The sequence below is a fragment of the Carcharhinus amblyrhynchos genome, chromosome 2 (assembly GCF_965287045.1).
Source record: "Carcharhinus amblyrhynchos chromosome 2, sCarAmb.v2.hapA, whole genome shotgun sequence".
Lineage (NCBI taxonomy): Eukaryota > Metazoa > Chordata > Chondrichthyes > Carcharhiniformes > Carcharhinidae > Carcharhinus > Carcharhinus amblyrhynchos.
Window position 1 is genome coordinate 16,413,689 of NC_137325.1, and position 27,873 is coordinate 16,441,561.

The following is a 27,873-nucleotide window of genomic DNA, read 5'->3' on the forward strand; positions in this document are numbered from 1 at the left end:
TACTAATTATAAGATATAGGAACAGAATTAGGCTATTTGGCCCATCAAGTCTGCCCCACCATTCAATCATGGCTGACAAGTTTCTCACCCCCATTCTCCCACTTTATCCCTGTAATCCTTGATCCCTTTACAAATTAAGAACCTACTTATCTCTGTCTTAAATGCACTCAATGACCTGGCCTCCGCAGCTTTCTGTGGCAATGAATTCTATAGATTCACCACCCTCTGGCTGAAGAAATTCCTCCTCATCTCAGTTCTAAAGGGTCTAATTTTAACAGTAATGTTAACAAAAATGTATACTTAAGAAGCATCCTTACCACAGTATTTAGCACTGCTGCCTCACAGTGCCAGGGACCCAGGTTCGATTCCCAGTTTGGGTCATTGTCTGTGCGGAGACCGCACATTCTCCTTGTGTCTGTGTGGGTTTCTTCCAGGTGCTCCGGTTGCCTTCCACAGCTCAAGAGACATGCCAAATGCATTGGCCAGGTTAAATTCTCCCTCAGTGTACCTGAACAGGTGCCTGAATCTGGCGATTGGGGGATTTTCACAGTAATTTCATTGCAGTGTTAATCTAAGTCTACTTGCAGTACTAATAAATAAATAAAATAATTATTCTCGCCGCATCTGTGTGGGTTTCCTCCGGCTGCTCTGCTTTCCTCCCACAGTTTGAAAGATGTGCTGGTTAGGTGCATTGGCCATGCTAAATTCTTCCTCAGTGTACCCGAACAGGTGCCGGAGTATGGTGACTAGTGGATTTTCACAGTAACTCCATTGCAATGTTAATGTAAGCTTACTTGTAACATTAATAAATAAACTTAAAATGTCTCGAGGCAATTCACTCAAGCATTATCAAACAATGCAGAGAGATGTTAGGGCAGATGACTGAGGTGGGTCATAAGGAGCATCTGAAGTAAGGAAAGAGAGGTGGAGGGATGGAGAGGTTCAGTGAGGGAATTTCAGTGTTTAAGCCCTTGGCAGTTGAAGGCAGGCTCGCCAGTGCTGGTGTGGTTAAAATTGTGGATTGGAGGAGCTTGGAAAATTATATGAATTGGATGAAAATAGAGGAATATGGTCCTTGGAAGGGTAGGGGATTTTAGTTCACACAGGCAACATGGTTGGTGCAAGCTTGGTGGGCCAAAGGCCCTGTTCCTGAGCTGTAATGTTCTTTGTTCTTTGAAACTACAGAGATGGGTGGCGGGGATGGGGCCAGAGAGGGATTTGACCAGAAGTCAATGAAATTCACTGAGCAATGGTGGGTGAACAGGAATCCATGCGGGTTAGAATATGGGCAGCAAAGATATGAACCTTAAGTTTATGAAGGGTAAAATGTAGAAGAGTTTGTCAGTGGAATTGTCACACTCAAAGGGAACAAAGGCATGAGTAGGGGTTTCAGCAGTTGCTGAGCTGAAGTAAGGGTGAAATTAGAGAATTTCACAAAATTGGAAGTACGGTAATGGAACAGGTACGTGATTGAAAGCTCCCCTCAGGGCCCATTGTAACACCAGGTGTCTGGTTCAGCTCAGATGATTGACAGGGAGAGGGCTAGAGTTAATAACTAAGCAGTGATGGTTGTGCTAGGGAGCAAAGACAACAGTCGGAATTCTCTGGCTGTTCACACCAGTGGGATTCTCCAGTCCTGCCAGCAGCCCACCCCTGCCCGTGAGTTTCCAGCTGGCTTGGGGGGATTTCCAATGACAATGGTGGGATCAGAGAATCCCTCTGCTAGCAAACAACGTGCCAACTCCCACCGGCAGCTAGGAGGTCAGACGACCTCACCTAATGTCTTTGACCTTTGCAATAATGAATTGAAGGAAACTTCAATCAGCTGGTACCGGATATCGGATAAGCGGTATGCTAATATAGCGAGGGTGGAGGAAGTGAGAAAAGTGGCGGCTGCTGAGATAGAGATGTGTACATGTGAAAAAAGCAGGTTGGATTTTATGCAACCCATCCTGGTGGGAGCCATGGGGGCTGGGTACATTTAATCATGGGATAGTCCCACCATCAATATCCCAGCAGGGGCAAATGTTCCCCAATTAATTTGGAGGGCAGAAGGCGCTGACGTGGGATTCCCAGCCGCAAGGTGGTGGAATGTCAAGTAGGCCTATCATTTAATTAATAATGGAGTTGGCAATGGAGTCAACTGATAGGTTGGCTCTCCGACTTGGGCGGGACCCCTGTCTGGTTGACAAAATCCCAGCCAATGTCACCAAGGATCAGCACCTAGATAGGAAATAGGATGGGGCCGAGGACAGATCCTCTGAGGGACATCAGGTGTAGCTGTGCAGTAAGGGGAAGAGATCTATTGTATTCTAGCCATGATTAGATCGATAAGAATGGAACAAGAGCGTTCCCACTCAGCTGGACCTCAATGGAGAGGTGCTGGAGAAAGGTGATGTAGTTCAACCATGACAACAGCTGCAGGCAGGCCAAGAAAGAGATGGAGGGATAGTTTGCCCTTGTCACATAGGGTGTCATTGGTGACTTTTGTAAGACCTGTATGATGGCAGGGGTTGGATACCTTTTCTTCATTCTTTTGGTGGGACATGGGCAAGGTCAGCATTTGTTGCCCATCCCTAATTGCCCTTGAATGGAGTGTCTTGCTAAGCCACCCAGAGGGCAATTGAGAGTCAACCACATTGCTGAAGTTCTGGAGTTATATGTAGACCAGTTAAGGACATGCCCCTAAAGGACCTCACTAACTTTTCCACTGATCACTGGGCGGCATGGTGGCACAGTGGTAAACACTGCTGCCTCGCAGCACCACGGACCCCGGATCAATTCCTAGCTTGGGTCACTGTCTGTGTGGAGTTTGCACATTCTCCCGTGTCTACATGGTTCCCTCCGGTTTCTGCCCACAATCCAAAAATGTCTGGTTTAGGTGGGTTGGCCATGCCTCTTAGTGTCAGGGGGACTAGATAGGGTAAATGCATGGGGAAGTGGGGATAGGGCTGAGTGGGATTGTGATTAGTTCAGACTTGATGGGCCGAATGGGCTCCTTCTGCACTATAGGATTCTATGAAGGATATTGGTGAGCCATATTGATTTTTACACCAATCGAAGATAGTTTCATGGTTACCAATACTGAGACTAACTTTCAAACTGTAGACTTATAATTTAATTTAAATTTCACTAACTGCCATGGTTGGATTTGGACCAATGTCCAAATTAATCTGGGCATCTGCATTACTAGTCCAGTGATGTTCCCACAATGCTGCCATCTCCCGCCTGGCTGGATTCAAATATGAAGTTCTGGGAAAGTTAAGTATGCGTTTGTGAGATGTTTAAAATTTAAGGATTAGTGTCGCAAGTAAGCTTACTTTAACACTACAATGAAGTTACTGTGAAAATCCCCTAGTTGCCACATTCTGGCGCCTGTTCGGGTACACTGAGGGAGAATTTAGCATGGCCAATGCATCTAACCAGCACATCTTTCAGACTGTGGGAGGAAATCAGAGGAAACCCACACAGATACTGGGAGAACATGCAGACTCCGCACAGACAGTGACCCAAGCCAGGAGTTGGACACGGGTCCCTGGCTCTGGGAGGCGGCAGTCCTAACCACAGTGCCTCCAAGCCACTGTTGTCAACAATTTCAGGATTTTGCAGAGGAAGTTTGCAAGGGTAGATGGGTTAAAGGTTGAATGGAGGAGATTGAAGGATTGAACATCAGATTGAAGGAGACAGTGTCATTATCTTAGGAGAAAAATCATCAACAATTGAACTATCATGGTATCCAGTAAGGGAAGTTGGTGGTCATTGGCTTACTGGGGTTAACCAAATGTATTATTTGTTCACAGTAGAATGTTTTTGAGAGCCCTAAAAAAAATCCTTGAGTAATTTTGGCCCCAGTTGATATTATTTCACAGAAACAGATTGCTTTTGATAGTAATGTCACCTGATCTCTACTTCCAAATTATCCTTTGGGCCCACTCTCAGTGCTCTTTTGCTCCATGTTCACTGTGGCAATTGTTCAAAGAATGAACAGTAAGATTCAGAATGCTTTGATAACCCATCACGTCATTGGTAGGTTAGGGGTGGCGAATTAGCATCATTTGCACAGCAGATTGAGAGTTTTCAGGCTGTGTTCCACTCCCCCATATGCCATATGCCACGTGCCCTGTGTCATATCCTCCACATGCTCCATGGCACTGCTTGTCAGTGTCTGTGTAGGTTACACAGCGATGACAATACGTTCCCTCTGCCTGTACACAGTACCCTCAAAGATTGTCATTTGGCACTGAGGCAATGAGAAATCATGAAGAACATTTTGGAAGTCATTCACTTTATCATCCTTTGCTTTAGAAAGAACATAACAAGTTTCATTTTGATTCAGGAATGTTTTATTACCTTTAAATGATTTTGTTTAGTTACACTCTGCCATCAATCGTGCTTCTAAGTGTCACGATTGCCAACAGTAACCCAAAAACTATTAAATCCAAATAAGATACTCAGGAAAAAAAGGATTTTCATGTCGGTTCTGTTTTTACTATTGGCAAAAAATAAATGGGCAAGTAATAACATAGATCAGCCTTATGTTATAGAGTAACCCCCTCATCACATTACCGTCTGGTAATTTACAAATCTAAATAATTTGCAAGCAGAGCAGATACCTCTTCCCATCTGTCTACCAATGTTTTTATTCATGCTTCTTCATTTTCCATACTTCAATTTCACCTCTTACGATTGATGCTTCCTCTTCTTTTCCATAATATTTCCATTTTGCTCAAGTTTATTTTAAAATCCCAGCTGTCATCTCTGTTCTCAGTCCTGTATTCTTCTGCTGTCCCTTTGCTGTGCATTACGTGTTCTATATTCCCTCTCTCTTCCTCATCTATCCCATCTTTCCCTGGATTCCGTTTTTCCCCACTTACCTATACACCCTCTCAGCTTCTCTTCCTTTCTCTCTTGGCATCTCATTTCTCTGTCCCCATAGTGTAATCCCTTAACTCAGCACATTCTGCCTTAGAATTTCCTAGTTTGCACCCCCCCCTCCCCAACCTCACCCCACACTTCTACTTTTTCAGCTTCTACTTTTCATATTTGGGCTCACAATATCTTCATCAGCATGAACTAGTATCCTAGCTTAGCCAGATAGTCAAAGTGCACATTTCTTATTAATATATAGAATATTCGCAAAGTCGCACATTCAACTAATTAATGGTAGTTTCCATAGCCACGGCACGTCAAGTATTTTCGTATCCATGAATTTATCGGAATGCACTCAGTAGTGGAAGACATGCCCTTGACTACATCAACGGTGATGAAGTGGAAATGGTCAAGAGCTTCAAGTTTGTAGATATCCAGGATGCCAACAAGCTGTCCAGGTCCCTCCACGCTGATGCTATAGTTAAGAAAGCCCACCAATTCCTCTACTTTTTCAGGAGGTTAAGAAAATTTGGTATGTCCACTATGACTGTCACCAATTTTTACAGATGCATCCTTTCCAAATGTATCACAGCTTGGTATGGCTCCTGCTCTGACCAAGGCTGCAAGAAGCTACCAAAGGCTGTTAACGTAACCCAGTCCGTCACGCAATCCAGCCTCCCATCCATTGACCCTATCTACATTTCCTGCTGCCTTGGAAAAGCATCCATCATAATCAAGGACTGCACGCACCCCAGACTTACTCTCTTCTATCTTCATCTATTGGGAAAAAGATACAGAAGTCTCAGATCACATACTAACCTACTCAAGGACACTTTCTTTCCTGCTGCCATCAGACTTTTGAATGGACCCACTTTATGTTAAGTTGATCTTTCCTTACACCCTAGCTATGACTGTAATACTATATTCTACACCCTCTTCTTTCCTTCTCTCTTATGTGCTCTATGAACAGTATGTTTTGTCTGCCTAGCATGCAAGAAACAATAGTTTTCACTATATACCAATACATGTGTCAATAATAAATCAAATCAATACCCAATTTCATACTCTGGATATTAAGTGATAGTTAGCTTTATAAAGACTTATATAGAGTCTACCAAGTAAAATGGAAATAAATGTTAACTGACTTACAGTAGCCCAGTTATTCAACCTACCCATCATTGTGGCTCCAATGCCATGTCCCATGCTCAAACCTCATAAAAATATACATTTTCTAGATTCCTTCTGTTTGCTGACATTTTTCACAATGCCGCTCCTGCATCATTCGAGTGTTTGACTCACCAGGCTGTGTCTTCCCTCACACATTCAACACAGCTCCCGGGCTCCAGATGTCTTTTTGCTTCACATTTGTCTTGGTAGCGCTCTGCAGAGTTCTAACCAAAAGAACCTTTATACAGTCATAGCCCTGCCTTCCAGAATTGGCTTCCAAAAGCTGTCCTATGCCACATCCCCAACTCTTCAAATAAAAAAAGACTCCTAAAAACCTAGCTCCTCAATAAAGTTCATTTGTTGATTGCCTCAATATGGTTCAGATATTCGGTATGCCAGCTCGGGCGAGCTTTTCAGTTCCTGATATTTTGTTCTGCTAATTGACGTGTGGGACCCTCCAAAGGCAGCTCAAATGAAAGTGGTTGAGCTTCATGGCATGACACACAGTCCAATTGTCACATGTGCAGAGTGGGCATCTGGCTCACTTGCGTCCTTTCAATTTGGTAGGCAGACTTGCTCCAGATGGGTTTTTGCGACAATTGACCAAGGTTTCATGGTCATTATTAGACTTCTAATTCCAAATTTTGATTGAATTCAAATTTCATCATTTGCCACGGTAGGATTCGAACCTGGGTCCCAAGAGCATTACCCTGGGTCACTGGATTACTAATTACCATTGCATGACTGCCGATGTCTACAGCTTTGGCAATTCTTGCATGTGTTTTGTGTTAATATAGATTGTTTGAGGGTGTATACGGCTGAGATAAATGAAATTACCCATTGTTGACAGGTTGTGGTCATGGACTGATCATGGAATCACTAATAAGATTTTGTAAGTTGCACGACACCTTGAAGATAAAATCGGAGACGTGAAAAGTTTTTATTTATTTATAATCACAGAGATGGGCAGAGACCATCCAGGAATGTTCAGTAATAATATCAATCACTCCTACAGTAATCTGACATTAGGGAATTCTCTCCGTATCATCCAGGATTTTTTTTTAATTCATTCATGGGACATGGGCATCGCTGGGTGGTCAACATTTTTTGCCCATCCCTAGTTGCCCAAGGGCAATTGAGAGTCAACCACATTGCTGTGGCTCTGGAATTACATGTAGGCCCGACCAGGTAAGGACAGCAGATTTCCTTCCCTGAAGGATATTAGTGAACTAAATGGATTTTGTTTTGACAATTGGTTTCATGGCCATCAGTTGATTCTTAATTCCAGATATATTTTGTTGAATTCAAACTCCACCATTTGCCTTGGTGGGATTTGAACCTGAGTCCCCGGAACATGAGTGGAATTTCTGGATTAATGTTCTAACGATAATACCACTCAGCCATTGCCTTCCCAAATGTGCTCATAGCCAATCTTCCCTGCAGTAGCGTGACATTCAATGTTTCCTCAATGTTTCTTCTGTACTTTTTCAGAATGTATTTACTGACTTTGAGCTAAGGAGAACTGTGGATAGTGATCAGCTGTAGCGTGACTAGTTTAAGAACAGATTTCAAAGAGAAGGGATTTCCATGCTTTCCAGAGGATTTTTAGTTGAAGGGGATGGACTGTTCAGTGATCTGTTCTCCCCTTACTATTATCTCCAGGAGCAACACGTAGATTTACATTGCAGGACAATGGAGGTCCCTACTACAGCAGTGATAAAATGCACAAGACATGCTAATTGGGCCAACTGTGACGTCTTCCATACTCTGGTGCCTTACAGCCTGACCTGAATGGAACTGTACCACCATCAATGAGGGTACTCACTTGTGGACTTCAATTTCCAAAAATACTTAACATAGCAGAGGAAAATGTGTAGGATCCAAATTTCCAACTTTAGATGCACTTCTTACCTTTTCTTCAAGATTGCTACGTTAAAAAAAGTATTTCCTGACACCACGGGTTTTGATACACCTGGAAACGTGACCTAGATATTCTTAGCCAGAATCAAAATAGATCCATGTTTTCTGATGCAATTTATAGGGTTACATTTCACCTACAAATCTTGTTTAAAAATTATGGAGCTGTGAGTATAATGTGAGTGAAGTCTGACTGCTGATGTATTTTAGATGTATTACATTCTTGGAAGTATTTATTTTTGATAAAAAGATCATTTTGTAAATGATTTTGATAAAGTTATTTAACAGTTGAAAATCTTTACAGCTGAACTTACGAGCTAAAACCCGCGTGGAAGTCATTCAGAGAAATGATAATTTGCAGGACCCTTGTAATTTACAGAACATTGAAAGGTTTAAACTTTGGTTAATAGCAAACTGATAATAGGAAGGGAAAAAAGCATTGGTGAATTCAGGCTTCTTAAATTCAGTTGCACTGCTGTCTTTTTTTGGCATTTTGAATTAAAGGAATTGCATGGGAGCAGAGAGGAAGTTGACGCACAGGGTGGCATGGTGGCACACTGGTTAGCACTGCTGCCTCACAGTGCCAGGGCCTGCGTACAATTCCTGACCTGGAATACTGCCTGTGCAGAATCCGCTCGTTCTCCCTGTGTCTGCATGTAGTTCCTCCAGATGCTCCGATTTCATCCCACAGTCTGAAAAATGTGCTGGTTAGATGCATTGGCCATGCTAAATTTTCTCTCAGTGTACCCGAACAGGTGCTGGACCAGGGGATTTTCACAGTAACTTAATTGCAGTGTTAATGTAAGTGATATAAATAAACCCGCCTTTTCTGCAGGGATTTGGAAAGACTTTCATTCGGACAAATGCGATTAGCCTTTGTAAAAAACTGGCAAAGGAACCAGACATTACATCTGCATTTAAACATTAGAAAACACAATCGTGGGGTGGCACAGTAACACAGCGATTAGCACTGCTGTCTCACAGTGCCAGGGACCCAGGTTCAATTCTGGCCTTGGGGGACTGCCTGTGTGGAATTTGCACATTCTTCCCGTGTCTGCGTGGGTTTCCCCCACGTGCTCTGGCTTCCTCCCACAGTCCATACTAAATTGTCTCTTAGTGACCAAAGGTGTGTAAGTTAGGTGGATTAGTGGGGTACGTATGTGGGGTTACAGGGATAGGGCCTGAGTAATATATTCAGTCAGTGCAGACGTGATGGGCCGAATGTCCTCCTTCTGCACTGAAGGGGGCTCAATGATCCCTGGAGTATGATTTGTTAAATGTCTGGGGGGATTTGGCTTATACCAGTCTCCTTTTTGGAAAACAAACACAAAAAATGCCTCCTTCCAGTTCACGAGCAAAGAGTTATCATCCAAAAGAGAAAAGGAAAGACTTGCGTTTATATATAACATCTTTCACAAATACCTGGATAGCTCAAAGTGCCTTACAGCCAGCAAAGTACTTTTGAAGTGCAGTCACTGTTGTAATACCATGAATAACTCAAGCACTGGGCTGCAAAGTGTCTCTCAGATGCTTCTCTTAGCATTTTGCAAGACAGTAGACAGAGCTCAGAAGTGGACAGGCAGCTTTTCACAAAGGTGTAACTGAAATTAGCAGTTACAGACTTACACAAATGAAGCAACAGCCTAAACTACTCTGGACAGTTTCAGATCATCACAAACACTGGCTGTTTGTTCAACTGATTTCTTCTTGACCAAGAACCCCCATTTCGTATGAGGAAATATGTTGATGCCATCTTGTTCTGTATTGTTCTGTATTTCACCTCTCTCAACCTCTTGCTCTATGTTTCTCTTTTTTCTCGTTCTACACTACCAATGGCCCTGTGTAACCAGCCACTGGGGGGCTCTGAGGAGCTACAGTGTCTCATCCCAAATAGCTGTAAATATGGATAAAAGAAATTGCAGTTGCGAGAGGAGGTTAACTTCCGGAACAGGGACATCACTCTATTGGCAACAGAAGGGGAGGTGTTTCCTCGGGGTTTTTTCACTGCTGTTAGAGCAGCAGGGCACTCCTTTAATATTCCACCAGCAGCTTGTGGGAGAGGAAGCACTCTAGCAGTCATTTTGCACCGACCCTAACCATTAAGATAACTCTGTTCTCAGGACTTGAGGTGTCTGAGGCCTGAGCACGTACAGGGGTTCATTCCATCACTTGTGCCAATGGAGCAGTGGAATTCCTATTCCCAGGAATTCAGCTATCAATTAAGCCTAAACCACGTGCTAAATCCACCCCAATAAAATTTTCGGCATTAACGTAATGCTGACTGATTGGTTCAGTTTTGTACATGACTCTTATGTCAGGAAATAATTCCAGGAATTATTTTTTGAGGTATAAATAAAAAAGCTTCCCTGCTGAAAATCAAAAAATCCACTTGGGACGGCACAGTGCCAAAAGTTAACTCTGTTGCCCCACAATGCCAGGGAGTTGGGTTCAATTCCGGCCTCAGGTGACTGTGTGGAGTTTGCATTTTCTCTCCGTGTCTGCATAGGTTTCCTCCCGGTGCTCCGGTTTCCTCCCAGAGTCCAAAGATGTGTTGGTTAGGTTGATTGGCCATGTTAAGTTGCCTCTTAGTGTCAGGAGGACTAGCAGGGCAAATGTGTGGGCTTATGGGGATAGGGCCTGGTTGGGATTGTTGTCAGTACAGCCTTGATGGGACTGATGTCTCCTTCTGCATTCAATGATTTTATTCACACCAAGAAACTCATTTCCAAACTCCTTGGCCTGAGCCTCAGCACCTCTCTGAGGTGAATCCTAGACTTCCTAACTTACACACCACAATCAGGAAGGATAAGCAATAACACCTCCTCTACGGTCATCCTCAACACAGGTGCCCTATAAGGTTGTGTCTTCAGCCCCATACTATACTCCTTGTACACCACGGCTATGTGGCCAAATTCCCTTCCAACTCAATTTTCAAGATTGCTAATGACACCACTGTAGTGGCTCAGATCTCAAACAATGATGAGATGGAGTACAGGAATGAGATAGAGGATCTGTGCGCTGGTGCGATGACAATAATCTCTCTCTCAATGTCAACAAAACAAAGGAGGTAGTCTTCGCCTTCAGGCAACATAGTGGACGACATGCACCTGTCTACGTCATTGGAGACGAAGTGGGAAAGATCGAGAGTTTCAAGTTTCTGGGTGTCCAGATCACCAACAATCTGATTTGGTTTCTCCATGCCAGCGCTATAGTTAAGAAAGCCCACCAGCTCTCTATTTTCTCAGGAGGCTAAGGAATTTTGTCCACTACGACTCTTACCAATGTTTACAGATCTACCATAAAAAGTATTCTTTCTGGTTGTATCATAGCTTGGTATGGCTTCTGTTCTGCCAAGACTGCAAGGAACGACAAATGGTTATGAACAAAGCCCAGTCTATCACACAAACCAGCCTCCCATCCATTGACTCTGCCTACACTTCCTGTTGCCTCGGAAAAGCAACCTGCATAATGAGGGACCCCACGCACCCTGGACATATTCTCTTCCACCTTCTTCAGTCGGGAAAAGGAGACAAAAGTCTGAGGACACGTATCAACCGATTCAAGAATAATGTCTTCCCTGCTGCAGTAAAAAGTCTGACAACACGAGGTTTTACTATCAGTTTAGAACATAGAACATAGAACATTACAGCACAGTACAGGCCCTTCGGCCCACGATGTTGCGCTGACCAGTTAAAAAGAAATGACCCTCTAACCTAAACCAAACCCTTTCCATCCATAAACCTATTCACGGATCTCTTAAACGCCCCCAAACTAGGCACATTTACTATCAAATAAATCGGTTGAACTAAAACCTGGTGTTGTCAGACTTTTTACTGTGTTTACCCCAGTCCAACGCCGGCACATCCACATCATTCCCCGTTGCCATCAGACTTCTGAATGAACCTACCTTGCATTAAGTAGATCTTTCTCTGCACCACGCTATGACTGTAATACTGCATTCCACTTTTGCTCCTTTCCTTCTCTATGAACAGTATACTTTGTATAGCATGCAAGAAACAATACTTTTCACTGTACACTAATACATGCAACTATAATAAATCAAATCAAACATCAAATCAAATCAAAAAGAAAAAGCCAGAAGTTTAAAAAATATGTTGATTCATTTGACTGGGCCTTATCCTTTTCCTTTAAATGATCTGTTCCCATTTCCACCAGTGTTGTGTTCCTACTCAAGTTGGTACTTGATACTGTGAAAAATGGTGGAAAATTGAGTGTTATTTGGGCTTTACTGGTCTGTTAAGACTTGCTTCCAAAGTTAACTATTTCAGACTGATTTGCCACGCTGCCTTAAAATGAACCCCAAATGTCATTCAGATCTCTCGCACAATAATTTTGGAGACCCACAGAGCCGCCACACTCCCCCCCCCACCAAGTTCCCAGCTACCCATCTTCCACACTCTGGCAATCCACATCCATAAAGTGAACACAATATACATAGGGTCCATTTGCAAAAATGTCAACACAGCGCACTGGTGCCCAGAGTGCACAGGCAGGCGATAGCCTACTGGTCTTATCACTAGACGATTAATCCAGCTAATGTTCTGGGGGACCTGAGTTCGAATCTTGCCCCAGCAGATGGTGGAATTTGAATGCACTAAAATAATTAAGAATCTACTGATGATCATGAAATCAAGGTTGATTGTTGGAAAAACCCATTTGGTTCAGTAATGCCCTTTAGGGAAGGAAATCTGCTGTCCTTACTCAGTCTGGCCTACATGTGATTCCAGAGCCACAGTAATGTGGTTGACTCTCAACTGCTCTCCAAGAACAACTAGGGATGGGCAATAAATGCTGGCCAGCCAGCAATGCCCATGTCCCACCAAAAATCAATAATACACTGTGACTCAGAGGTTCTGTACACATTGAAACAGGATCTCAATAACCTGCACTTAGTTTCAGGTCCCTTAAATACTTCTGTAAACAAAACACTACAAGTAAAATGCTTGTCCTAAGTTCTGCAGTCAGTTGGCCCCGGCACATCAGGGTGGGTTGCAGGCCTTCTTCTGTGTTGTAAGCTTTCTATGATTCGAACTATGGTCACCAGTAAAGATGGTGCCAAATAGTGTACCTTACTGTCATCACCTGTTTCTGTTTGGTGGACAAAATCTCAAGGTGAACCTTAGGAAACTCTAGTCTTGCCTTCCTTCTATTATAGCAGTGGTGTTGCTTGTACAGTGCCTAACCAGCAGTTTACAGTAGACATAGTAAGGATAACACTAAAGTGCTTTCTCGCTTTATAGCATTTATGGCATGTGTGGTAACTCACTGGAATACACTGGCACTTCAACAAAATCAGACATGTATTAAACAGAGGCCGACTCCTAGCCAATGATAAACAGCAACCAGCAGACACAGTCACAGCAAATGTCCTCCAGTGAATATAAAGTGGTAATAAAACCAAGAAGATCACAAAATTGCAGTTAATGCAAAATAGGATAGGGCTTTAGCAGCTAATAATAACAAATGTATGAGCTATCGAGTTCAGTTCACTCAGTCAGACGTGTCATTCCCAGTGGAAAAAAAATACATTCAGTGCTTTTGGGTACAAGTGGGATTTGAAAAGAAGTTGAGAATCAGAGGTTTAAGGTGACCAGCAGGAGAACTGATAACGAGTTAAAGAAAACCATTTTTTACAAAGTGAATAGTTGCAATCTGGAATGCACTGCCAGAAAAGGTGGTAGAGGCAGGTTCAATTGTAGCTTTGGAAAGAGAATTGGATAATCAGCAGAAGGAAAAGAATTGCAGGGCTAAGGGGATGAGTGGGACTCGATAAGTTGCTCTTCGAAAGAGCCAGTAAGGGCTTGATAGGCAAAAGTCTTCCTTTGGTCCTGTACCCATCTGTATGGTCCTATAACAGCCTCAGAGACATTACAAGACTATGCATAATTAATCCAAAATACTTAAAATTTCAGATGCTAAGGCTGGAATGTTATGGCTGTTCATGACGGCAGGATTTTCCCATCCCGCTGCAGTGAACAGAGATTGGGCTAGGCACTAAATTCTCCAAATTCGCTGCAGCAGGAGTGTGGTGTGAATGGCTGGTAAAATCACGCCCAAAGAGTTTACTTGTCCCCATTATCTTTCTTTTAATCAAAGAAACAAAATTATTTTAGTCTTGGAATCACAGAATCCCGACAGTGCAGAAGGAGGCCATTTGGCCCATTGAGTCTGCACCAACCACAAACCCACAGGTCCTATTCGTGTAACCCTACATATTTACTCAGTGCTTATTTCTACCTGCCCTGTTTTAATTCATCTTAATCTACCCCAATGTTGTCATCAGTCTTGTGGGACAGTTGCCTTGTACAACAAGAACCACACTTACGAAACATCCAAATTGAATTTAGTTTAATCCCTGGAAAAAATGCATATTTCTTTCTGATTGCCAGTAGACCACCACATTTGACCAATGTCAACTTGGGATCTAACTGTGCTAAAGGTTTCTTTTCTGGTGCAATCTCGCACTACTTGGGTAGGCACCAATGCAGTTTAAAGTCCAGCCTGGGTTGACATTGCAAATTGACAATGGTTGGTTGGAAATTTGGATAAGTTGAAGAGGTTTAAGCATGGAAAACAGCCCTTTGGCCCAACCTGTCCATGTTGCCCAGTTTTTAGCAGTAAGTAGTTCCATTTGCCCACAATAGAGTCAAGGAGGTGGGCAAGCTGGAATGAAATCTAACCATCTTTACACAAGTGAGCCCATCATTGTGATATAAAGAAAAATGACTGCCTGGGAGAAAAGAGCTTTATATGTGATTAAATACACACGCATGCTGCTCCTCTGTGTGAAATTCAGGTCCCATGTTGTACAGAATGGGTGCTGGTCTAAGTACAGTCTGACAACCTGTGCGTAACTGCAGACTAAGTATGTAGTGGTTAAATCACGGAGTTTGCCTGGACTCATGATCCACCGACCATGGATGGGATTTTACAGCCTCGAGCAAGACTGGAAAGTTCCGCTCGAGGACAACAGACATTTCCATTGTCCGCCCCTGGCCTACTCCAATTTCGTGGTGGGCAGGGTGGCAGAATTCTGGCGCGTGAATTCAAATTCCATCAATGCTTGAGAATTTTAATTCCGTTTGAATAAAATCTGAAAATAAAAGGTAGACTTCAGAAATAGTGATCCCAAGGCTGTTGGAAATTAGAATTTTTTTTTGAACTCCGTTCTTAAAGTTACAGAGTGGACAAGGCAGCCCCAAATTCATCTCCTTGCTTGCTCCAAAAAACAATTTCAAAGAATCCAATTCACGGTCCCTACGAGAGAGATAAACAAGATCCAAGCTCACAAGAGAAGGCATTGCAGCCCATCCTGGGCTTGATCCAATGTTTGATCTTAGCCAAAGGGACAAGAAACGGAAAACACCAGCTAATTTACTAATGTCTTTTATGGACCATCCTTGCCCATTCTCTGACACCAATCCCCTCTGACATAGTTGAGCCATGATACAAAATTGAAAAACAAATTTGTCTTTACTTCACAGATGGCAGAGCTTCAAGAAGACCTTCTGTCACTTCCTCCAGACACTGATGGCAGAATTTTCCTGTCCTACCCGCCATGGGAATCGTAGCAGCTGGCACACAGATCATGCAAAGGTCTATTGACCTTGGGTGGGACTTGCTGGCCTTGAGGTGAGTGCAGCCAGAAAATCCCATCCCTAGAGTTGACCATTGAATTAAAATTAAAATTGCCTTATAAGCAATGCCCAGAATCCAAGAAGGAATAAATTATGTGGCATAATGGCGGCATGGGCTCGTTGGGCCGAAGGGCCTGTTTCCTGTGCTGTTTTTTGTTCTTTGTTCTATGACGTATCTAAAGAAGCATCAGATTGCCTGTTAAATGACTGTTTGTTTTAACAAATTCTAGAAGGGGATACAATGTAACAAAAACAAACAAAGAAATATTGCAAAGGAAAGCAAATTCAATTAAGGTGCTATTTAAAATCCCTCTCTAATTCACTTCTGCTCCACTGTTATTCAGCTGAATGATTCGAAGCTATATTTAACACAAACTTTAAAGGCTGCATTTAAGGCTTTGCAACATTTCAGGCAACAGCATTACCTGCACATTATCAGAGCTTTTCACAGACTTCTTTATTCTAATATAATCGCAAACTATTTTCGACTTATGTCGATCCAATGTAATTCCTCCTATTTTAAGGTAGAACACAGTCCGCTCAATGTAATGCATTAAAGTAACATCAGAACTTGCAGCAACTGGGTGCTAACAAGGAGAATGAAGTCCTAAACCTTTCCTACCTAGCAAATGCAAGAATGGCTTTGTGATTTGTTCAATGGATATGTTAACATGTAAATAACTCAAATATGGAATTAATTTCCAGAAGGGGGCCGTTTAGCAACATTTCAAAATTACGCTTCTGTTCTTGTGGATGTTCTAGTTTCCCTTTTCCCATTCGAGTTTTGCATCTGCTTTTAGTTTTCCCTCTTGAGATTTTCCCCTGAAATGAATGACTCTTGTTCTGATTAATCACTTTGAGGTACCTTGTATCAATTGTATATCAATAATAATTATTATTATCTTGTCCCTTGTCTAAAGTGTTTTGAGATTGTCCATGCATTTGCTGATATGTTATCTTTAGAGTCAGGGTCATAGAGATTTAGAGCATGGAAACAGGCCCTTTGGCCCAATTTGTTCATGCTGCCCTTTTTTATAACCAAAGCCTGAGTTGGCCCACATCTCTCTCTATACCCATCGTACACATGTAACTGTCTAAATGGTTTTCAAAAGACAAAATTGTACCCGCCTCTATTACTACCTTTGGCAGCTTATTCCAGACACTCACCATCCTTTGTGTGAAAAATATTGCCCCTCTGCTCCCTTTTGTATTTCTCCCTTTTCACTTTAAACCTATGCCCTCTAGTTTTAGACTCCTCTAACTTTGAGAAAAGATGTCAACTATCTTGTTGGTCTATGCCCCTCATTATTTTATAGACCTCTATAAGATCTCCCCTCAGCCTCCGATGCTCCAGGGAAAAAGTTCCAGTCTATCCAGCCTCTCATTATAACTCAATCCATCAAGTTCTGGCAGCATCCTAGTAAATCTTTTCTGCACTCTCACTAGTTTAATAATATCCTTTCTGTAATAGGATGACCAAAACTGTGCACAGTATTCCAAGTATGGCCTTACTAATATGTTGTACAACTTCAACAAGATATCCCAACTCCTGTACTCAATGTTATGACCAATGAAACCAAGCATGCCAAATGCCTTCTTCACCATCTGTCCACCTGTTACTCCACTTTCAAAGAGCTATGAACCTGTACACCTTAATCTTTTTGTTCTGTATCTCTCCCCAGTGCCCCACCATTAACTGAGTAAGTCCTGCCCTGCTTTGATCTACCAAAATGTATCACCTTGTATTTACCTGAATTAAACTCCATCTGCCATTCATCAGCCCACTGGCCCAATTGAACAATCTTAGATAACCTTTTTTCACTGTCGCTATGCCACAAATCTTGGTGCCATCTGCAAACTTACTAACCACGTCTCCTAAATTTTCATCAAAACATAAATGACAAATGAATATACATGACAAATAACAGTGAACCCAACACCAATCTCTGAGGCACACTGCTGGTCACAGGCCTCCAATCTGAAAAACAACACTCTACAACCACCCTCTGTCTTTTATCATCAAGCCACCCTTGGGGCGAGATACCTGTTTTGTAATACTTTGAGATACCTTGTGCAAATACTCTGAGGTATGATAAATAAGTGTTCTAAGATACCTTGTCCAAGTGCTCTGAGATACCTTGTGCCAGCCTTCATTTTATACATGTGAATACCAGAGATTCAGGCTGGAATTCTCCATGCCCACCACTGCTGTCAATGAGATCGGAGAATTTGATTCTCAGCTAAATCTCCATGCAAAATAGCGGGACTGGAGAATCCCAGCTGCAGGTGAGGTCGGAGAATTCTGGCCTGGGTTCCAACACCAACACATGGGCTATATTACCAATGGGAGTCATCACTGGTGATCCTAATTTCACTCAGTCTCTACACTGTATAGAAAAGCTTATTGGATAACGATTAGAAATTGGAACATTCCCCACCTTTAGCTGATGCTTGGACTGATTGAGAATCATGATCTTCATGGCTTATTGTGCCTTCAGTCTCAAGGTCTGTTGCAACAAGAAGCTTGGGGTCATTTGCAGCCCACCCACAAATGCCCTCCACAGAGCAAGGTGCAGAGTATAGAATTAGACCCATTGTTTTTCATGGAAGAAGGCAAAATCAGACCTAGGGGTTCTGCCAGCTCCTTTTGGAGTCCATAAACAGCAATGAGATAGGAAAAAACAATTATTTTCGTCTCGGTTGAAGGACGAAAGTTGGCTAGGATATTGAGTGAACTTTCCCCCTCTTTGTCAAACAGTAGTGGTTGGAGGGGTTTCTAGTGTGGGGAAGGGGTTGGGGAGATTGGTTTGGAGTAGTGTGTTTTTTTTTTATCTATACCTGTGTAGGCAGATAAAGCCTTAGTTTAACAGAGAAATAATCTCCCATAGCATTGCGCTTCCTCAGCACTGAGTGTTTGCCCAGCTATGTGCTCTTGTACACTCCTGCATATCATCACTGTCTGATATGGTTCATTCCTGTGAGTGTCTTCAGGCAACTGTTGAAATGAATGATGGAAGTGCTCAGTGGTGATGTAGCATCCGTGGAGAAAACAAAACACCATTGAAAAACTTTGATTCAGGTTGAAGAACAAATTTCAATAACAAGGGAAAGAGTAAATTAAAACCAAAACTCGAAAACAGATGAGAAAAAACAAGATAACCTAGGATGGAGAACTGGACATTGTAAAATGTTTGATTTGATATTTTCAGGAGACAGAAGGTAGATAACCAATAATATATAAGGGATAAAGAGAGGGCAGTGTAGTTGCAGCTATCTTCAAATGATTTGCCCATTGTCTATAGACCGGAAGAGGGGGGGGTTTCACTGACCAACTGCCCAGTGTTCAATGGTTAGACAGTGAGTGACACGAGAAAGGTACCTGCAGCAACAGCAGTGTGGGGAGTAGTGCAGAAATGATCTGCTATTATGCACTCTCAGAGGCCTGCAAGAAGGTTGGTGAATCCTAGGTTAAGATTGTTTTCGCTGGAGTTCAGACGAATAAGCGGGGATATCATATGTTCCCGATGGTGGGTGTGTCCAGAACGAGCAGTTATAGTCTGAGGATTCGGGGTAGACCATTTAGAACGGAGATGAGGAGACATTTCTTCCACCAAAGAGTGGTGAGCCTGTGGAATTCATTACCAGAGGAAGTAGCTGGTGCCAAAACATTGAATGTATTCAAGAGGCGGCTGGATATAACACTTGGGGTGAATGGATCAAAGATTCTGGGGAGAAAGCAGGATTAGGCTATTGAGTTGGATGATCAACCATGATCATGATGAATGACAGAGCAGGTTTGAAGGGCTGAATGGCCTCCTCTTGCTCCTGTTTTCTATGTTTCTGTCTCTGAGTTGGCTAAATGAATGACAGAAACTCCAGTCTGGGAGATCTGGTCCTGATTCAGGCTCTTCAGGGATTGGTTGCAAATACTCATTTTATATCCCTCGCACTTATTTTATCTTGCAACTGGCTGTGGAGCTTTCAGTCATAACTATCTAATTGAGTGGCAGAATAGGTTCGAGGGCTGGATGGTCTGTTCTTGCACTCCCTTAGCTGGCAGTGCATTTCATGGTGGAATCTTAGGCCAGAAATGTCCTCAAAGTAGGTCCTGCTCCGCCATTGTAAACACATTGTAAGTGGGTAAATGCTGTTTCTATGGCACCTCTGACAATGGTACAGTGACAATGGGAAGGGTAGGGGGTGGTCAACACTAAGGAAACTTCTCACCATAAACCCCTGCAAAGGAGGACTCCATTCAACCCACTGGGCCTGCTCTTTGTAAGACTTAATGCCTCTTTAGCATAGAATCCCCACAGTGCAGATGGAGCCATTTGGCCTATTGAGCCTGCACCAACAACAATCCTATCCAGGCCCCATCCCTGTAAATTTCTGTATTTACCCCTAACTAATCCTCCTGACACTAGAGGGCAATTTAGCATGGCCAATCAACCAAACCCGCACATCTTTGGACTGTGGTAGGAAACCGGAGTACCCAGAGGAAACTCATGCAGACACAGGGAGAATGTGCAAACTGCACACAGATAGTGACACAAGCCAGGAATCCAACCCAGCACTGTGAGGCAGCAGTGCTAACCACTGTGTTACTGTGTTGCCCCATTCCCCTACGCTTCTCACAAATATTTAATATCTTTTTCTTTTGGAATATCCATTCTCTTAAAAATCTGTTGATTATTTTGCTCACAGCGACATCTAGTTAGATGAGTCGACAAACAGCTGATAAAATTTGAATCAACTACATGTGGAGCACAAACCACAAGCACTGAAACAGCGAATTGAATTAATTCACTCTTAGTAAATCCTGCAGTCTGTTATTCTTTTACTGTACCGGTTGGAAGATGGTGCTTGCACAACACAATGAATACAAAGATATGCTTAAAAGATAAATCGTGGACTCCTGTCCTCCACACGACAAGTGACAACGCCAAGGGAAGCAGGAGAATTCAGATTATGAATGTCATTGCTATTTGCAGACAACAGGAATGGAAAGTAGTGCTGGTATTTCTGGTGGCTTTAGTTAGTTTATTCAGTGAGTGGCTGAGACATATAGGGCAGGATTTTATGGCCTTGTTTGACCTGAGAGCAGAACATGCCCCCCCAAGGTCAACAGACATTTCCATTGTCCGCCCCTCACCGATTACAGAAGTTCTGAAGAATGTTGCTCTTCTGCTATTCTATCTCATATCTTTCTCTTCACTTGTGCTCTGTGTCTGATCATTTGTGACTTTTCCTCCCCCAACCAGCTTCCTCCCAACCAGCTTCCCATTCATTGACACTCTACATTTCTCACTGTCTCGGCAAGCAGCCAGCATAATTAAGGACACCATCACCCCAGACATTCTCTCTTCTAACTTCTTTCCTCAGGGAAAAGATGCAAAAGTCTGAGGTCACATATCAACCAACTCAAGAACAGCTCTACCCTGCTGCTATCAGACTTTTAAATGGACCTACCTCACATTAAGCTGATCTTTCTCTACACCCTAGCTGTGACTGTAACATAACATTCTGCACTCTCTCATTTCCTTCTCAATGAACGGTATGCTCTGTCTGTATGGCGCGCAAGAAACAGTACTTTTCACTGAATGTGCCAATGCATAAATCAAATAATCAAATCAATAATAAATCAAATCAAATCAAAACCACCCTGCCCTAGACCCCAGTTACTTCTCTCATGCTCTTTTGGGTGCAATTCTCTTGGCTGGTGCATGGTAGGGAGAAGCAGAATGATAGACAATCTTCAGGGCGGGCTGAACTGGAAGAGGAAGGTGAACTGGCAGTCACTCTTCTAGTGTCTCTTCTTCCATAATGAAATGGAGGAGGGAAAAAAAAGGATAGAGATTAAAATGGGCAACAGGGGAATGCTTCTTGTGATTCATAGTGGATGGAGTGACATGAGTTTGCAGGGGCCAGCCGCTAGACGATAGGTGTGATCTTGTAGCACACAATGAAAAAGCAGCAGAATGCCATGATGAAGTTACCATTATGGATGGCACAGTGCCACAGTTAGCATTGCTGTCTCACGGTACCCGGAAACTGGGTTTGATTCCAGCCTTGCGTGACTGTCTGTCTGTAGCATGTACATTCCCACCTCCCGTGTCCGCGTGGATTTCCTCTGGATGCTCCAGTTTCCTCCCACAGTTCAAAGATGTGCAGGTTAGGTGGATTGGCCATGCAAAATTGCCCGTTTGTGTGCAAAAATGTGCAGCTTACGTGGATTGGCCATGGTAAATGTGTGGAGCTATAGGGGCAGGACAGGCTTGGGTGAGATGCTCTTTGGAGGGTCAGTATAGACTTAATGGGCTGAATAACCTCCTTCTGCTTTGCAGTGATTCTATGATTCTATAGCTTGCATTTGTTGTGCCACATCCGTGCCAACATTCCTTGTGTTGATTTTTCCAGGAATTAATAGGCAACCTCTTCACAGTGTGTGGAAAGACTTTGATTGGGCAGTCACCCTCTGAAGCCAGTCTCTCCTGTGCATTACGAGACAATTTTCCCTATAAAAAGACTGAAGATGGTGAAATATGTCCTTGGTTGGCAAGAGATACAATTCAACTCAGTGGACTTTAAACTGATTAATTTCTGTAGATTCAGTGGAGACAGGCTGCTTTTAAGTTAATTAATTAAGGTAAAGATGGTTAGAATTAACTTGAAGTACATTTTAGTGCTCTCCCTAAAATGAAGTTGTCAGGTTAAAATCACCCGTGTGCCTTTGTCTCTTTTGTTTGCTGAAGTCAGTGCGTCGTCTATTTAACTGGGGAGGTGGACTTTCTGAATTTTCCTGTTCTCCTGATCACCTCTGACCTTTCTGAGGTTTCAGGTGATTAATAAAGGATTCTACGTCACGGCACAAAGAAGGTAAGCAAATTCTTCTGGTGTCCTGACCAACATTCCTCCCTCAATGAGTGACAATAAAAAGACACAGTTCAACTGAGGGCGACTTGGTGGCACAATGGTTAGCACTACTGCCTCACAGCGCCAGGGACCCCGTGTTCAATTCCGGCCTCAATGTCAGTGCGGAGTTTAGAAGTTTTCCCCGTGTCCTTTAGGTGCTCCAGTTTCCTCCCACAGTCTGAAAGGCCGTGTGGTTAGGCAGATTGGCCATGCTAAGAATTGCCCGAACGATTTGTTTACTGCAGCGGGATGGGAAAACCCAGCTGGCGTGGACGGTCAGAAAATTCCTGCCATTGTGTTCAGTCCCCCGTTACCTAGCCATTACTCGAGTGCCTAATCAGAAGATGAGGTGTTGTTGCTCCGGTTTGTGCTAGGCTTCACTGGGACAACGTAACAGGCCCAGGACGGAATATGTGGACATGAGAACAGGGTTTAGCTAATGTTTTGAGTCTGGATGAGCCTTCGGCAGAACTGGAGACAATAAAATGTAGGATGATATTTAGGCTGTTAGCGTGAGGAGGTGTGGAGGATTGGCAAACAATTCATAGACAAAAAGATAAAGGAAATGTAAATGACAGTCGTCATTGCTAAGAAAGGTGCTGGTAGTGGCCATTAAGGTCCACATGTCCATCCTTTGGCCTGCTGCAATGTCTCCAGTAGTTGCTGCCAGTGGTTCTATTTTCCTCCAAAGAATGTGCTGTTGAATTCCAACTGACAAAGTGCGATCCTGAAGCAATCAGTGAATTGATAAAATCTTCTTCTTTTACAATTTTAGTCTAACTGTAAAACCCTGTGAAAACTTAGATCTTGATGGATGTTGTGCAATTGGGTTTTTGATGGAGTGCTAACTGCTGAGTACCTTTTCTGGCTCTGAAAAGCACTCCCCTTCCCTCCTCTTGCCTACCATCAGGATTGCTTAAGCTCACCAAAAGACTTTTGGCTGGCTCACTGTGCTCCAGTGAGGGGTCCCTGCATGAATGAGGCAGAAAACCCTGGCCTGAGTCTCAGGCAGCTTCCCATGCTGTTCCTCTACCGGTCACTGCATCACTGTTGCTGGAGAGACTGGAGAGCTCTCCAAAGCAGGTCTTCCTCCTCAGTGAGAGGCAGGTCCCGCCTAATGTCAATCAATGCTCATTAGATTGTGAAATAGCGGCTGGGCAGTCAGAGTTCCATCCACTCTTTGGATGGCAGGAACTGAAGAATATTGGAGCAAGAGTTGGCAGTTCAGCCCGTTGGGACTGCTTCACCATTTAACAACTTATCCTGGTCTCAAAAAATTCAGGCCTACAATTAATTCAGGCCTATGATAACTACAGGCTGAAGGTTTTGTGTACTATTATCGCCTCCCTTCTGGTTTGGAGCTTCTCAGAATGCTTTGTTTTTGCACCTTTTTGTCTTTTATTCCTAATTAAAAAAGCCAATTAAGTCCAATCAGAGTCCCCCCATGAGGGACAAACCATATCCAAGCTGACAAGACAAGGATATACATCCCATCCCAGGCTTGGCCTAATGCTTCATCTTAGCCAAAAGGCTGAGATAGCTTTGGAAATAATTGTATCAGGTAAAGCTTTGGTTTAACATCATTGGCTATCCTGATCTTTCACTCTACCTTAGCCTGGGCAAATTATGATCGCAGGCCAGCACACCCCCAAGTGCAATGGGCTAGCCATTTCCCCTGCCTGAACATGGTTTCACCCATTGCCAGAAAGCTTTTTTGTAATTCTACTGAAAATGAAGGAAGTAAGGTAATAAGTGAGTAAGAATGTAAAGGGAAATCATGAATGTCGCTAATCACTTCATTATGATTGTGGCCATGTAGGAATGTGGTAAAAGATTCATCAATAGTCTCTGCAGATTTTAATTATTGTAATGGATGTGCCCGAACATTTCAAAGGACGCATCATCTAAGCTCAGTCATTCCTGTTACTTTTAATTCCGTTTCAAAGACACAGTTTTATGAATATTAACATTTGGGATGAAGCGCACACTATATTTTCTATTCATAATCTAATTAAATATGGAACCACTTATTTGTAGAACTAAGTTAAGTGAACATTCATTAAGTTATTCTTTTCTACAATTGATCACCTTAATTATTTTGAAAACAAAAGTTTGGATAAAATTCACCTTAAAAGAGGTCCTTTTTAAAAATCACTCAGTAATCAAATGATGCGTCAATGATTTTAAATTGCTGTTGTCGGAAATTTATTCAATTTGTTAAGTATCAATCAGATCAAATTGCTTTAATGACAGTAATCATCCAAAACCATTATTTTAACCTCATGCCATTTTTCTCGTAAGATTTTAATCAGTTATATTATCTGTAACAAATCAAACCACATTAAGATGAGCATAAATGTACAACTACTGAGGATAATGTCAGTCAGGGAAATCCCTCCATTGATTTGCAAAGGAAGTTTTGAACTTAAGAGTTATTTAAATTAAAATTTCATTGCAATTAAAGTTAATTGATGAGTCACAAGTAAAGCTTACATTAACACCGCAATTAAGTTACTGTGAAATTCCACTAGATGCCACACTCCAGCACCTGTACAGGCCAATGCACCAAACCAGCAGATCTTTCAGACAGTGGGAGGAAATCCACACAGACATGGGGAGAATGAGCAAACTCCACACAGACAGTGACCCAAGCCAGGAATTGAACCCAGGTCCCTGGCACTGTGAGGCAGCAGTGCTAACCACCGTGCCACTGAATTAATGTGATTAGCCATTAAATATTTTCGCCAAAGTCTTCCATATCAGTTTTTCTGAGGATGCAGAACACACACACACACCGTGCCAATAAAGTTACAAATGTAAAACATGACAGGCAAGAACACAAACTGTTTTCATAGAAAAATGTTGCACTGAACATTGTGGGTGAAATTTTCCTATCCCACCCACCATGGGAATAGGTGCCACCATGCCACCCCTTTCAGGGCGAGTGTGGTTGGAAAATCCCACCCTGTGACTTTTATTACCCCCCGCCAACTACCAACCTTACAATATTACGGGAGAGGCAAAAAAAACACATTATTAAATATTAGGTCATTTCAGGGCCAAGTTTTGAAAAAAGTTTTTTATTAAGTGTATTTATTAGTCACAAGTAGGCTTACATCAACACTGCAATGAAGTCACTGTGAAATTCCCCGAAAGCCAATGTTCAGATTGGACCAGGCAAAACAAACTCCATTTCTTGCTTGTTCCAAAAATCAAATTTAAAATCCAATTGAATCCAATTTATGGTCCCAAAAGGGAGACAAACAAGATCCAAGCTGACAAGATAAGGCATTGCATCCTATTTTGAGCTTTATCAGATATTTGATCTTAGTAAAAAGGCTGAGAGGGGCAATTAATTCTGGGAAACACCCCTTTGACTCCTGAAGGTGATACTGGGTGGCAAGCCACCCAGTTTTGTATCCAGCAGTCCATTTTTAGCTGGTCTGGCCATTATCTGGAAGCAAAAGACGACAGGCGGGATTTTCTGACTGTGCTCGCTCTGAAACCAGAAAATCCTGCCTAAGGTCAACAGACGTTTCCACGGTTCGCCCCTCGCTTGCTACGATTTAGTGATGGGTTGAGCAGGTACCTTAAACCTTATGGCACTAGGATCAGTTAATTTCTGGTAGGACCTGTGCTCACTCTTTTCCCATCTGCTATAGCCTCAAGATGAAGGCAGCACAGCAAACTGATTGGTTTTGATGCTCTACCCCACACCTAGCATTGTGGTCTCTGAAATCGTGATAAACCTTGAACTTGATATCAACATCCTTGCATATTGTAATGGTGTCCAGTATTAATGGCCTCTGGCCGTAGTCACCCCAATGTTACATGGGTTCCCAGAAACTATGAGGCTTAAATTCAATATCCCATTAATCACTTGTATGTAGTGATATCAACCACGCCAGTATACCTGCAGAACGCTCACAGTGAGAACACACTCATTGCATAAACTGGCAGAGTGGTGAGCACTGCTCCCTCACAACAACAGGGAACCGGGTTCAATTCAGGCCTTGGGTGACAGTTTGTGCAGAATTTGTACATTCTTCCGTATTTGCTTGAGTTTTCTCTGGGTGCTCCGGTTTCCTCCCAGTATCCAAAGATGTGCAGGTTAGTTGGTTTGGCCAAGGGAGGTTGCCCCTTGGTGCCCAAGATATATTGGCTAGTGAGGTAAATTTGTGGAGTTACGGGGATAGAGCTTATGTAAGTTGCTCTATTGGAGAGATGGTGTAGGCTCAATGGGCTGAATGGCCTCCTTTTGCACTGTAGGGATTTTATGTCCAAAGTTCAATGAAACTCTGGGAAAAGGATAATCTAACATCTAACCTAGTTATTTGTTTATTATGTAACTTAGCACCCTCTCCACAAACATTCACTCTCTCCACCACCGACACACAGTGCCAGCATTGGGTATCATCTATGAGATGCATTGCAGGAATTTACCAGGGCTCCATATCTACCACCTTCCGAACCAAACACCACTACCAACTAGAAGGACAAGGGTAGCAGATGCGTGGGGACACCACCACCTGTAAGTTCCCCTCCAAGCCACGCACCACTCTGACTTGGAAATTTATTGCAATTCCTTCATGGTGACTGAGTCAAGATCTGGAGACTCCCTCCCTGGCAGCACTGTGGGTATACCTACACCACATGGACTGCATCAGTTGAAGAAGGCAGCCCCCAACATCTTCTCAAGGGTAATTAGGGATGGGCAATAAATAGTGGCTGAGCCAGCAATGTCCTGATCCCATGAATCAATAAGAAAATCTGACCAACATGTACTTTGATTCACTCCAAGCTTTTGAGTTGGAATAATCTATTCACATGGACACAGTCTAGTCCTTTCCTTATTTTAAAGATCTCATTTAAATCCTCTCAATGTCTCCAGTTTTCTTAAGTAAAATCACTCATCTGTCTGAAGAAGTTTATATTTGGTATAATTATATTGGCCCTATTCTGAACCATTTGTCGGGTCTCTCTATTGCCCTCCATGAGATGGGGTGAAAACTGAACACAGTTCCAGCTACACACTCTGTTTGCACTACATTCCAACATAGTCACCTCACTGTGCAACACCATACTGCAGTGCTTGAAGCATAGAAGACAGGAAGGTATTACAGCACATGGTGTCCCAAAGGATCATGGCATGTGCCACAAAGTGGAGATGCCGGCGTTGAACTGAGACCTAACCAAAGTCTTGTTCATGGACATCATAGGACTTTTTATGTTGCCTCAGCAATGTATTCTGATACTCTATTTGCTTTTGCCATGGCTTTGTGGCATATTAATAAGTCTTGAAACACTAGGTTAAAGTCCAACAGGTTTATTTGATAGCAAACGCCACTAG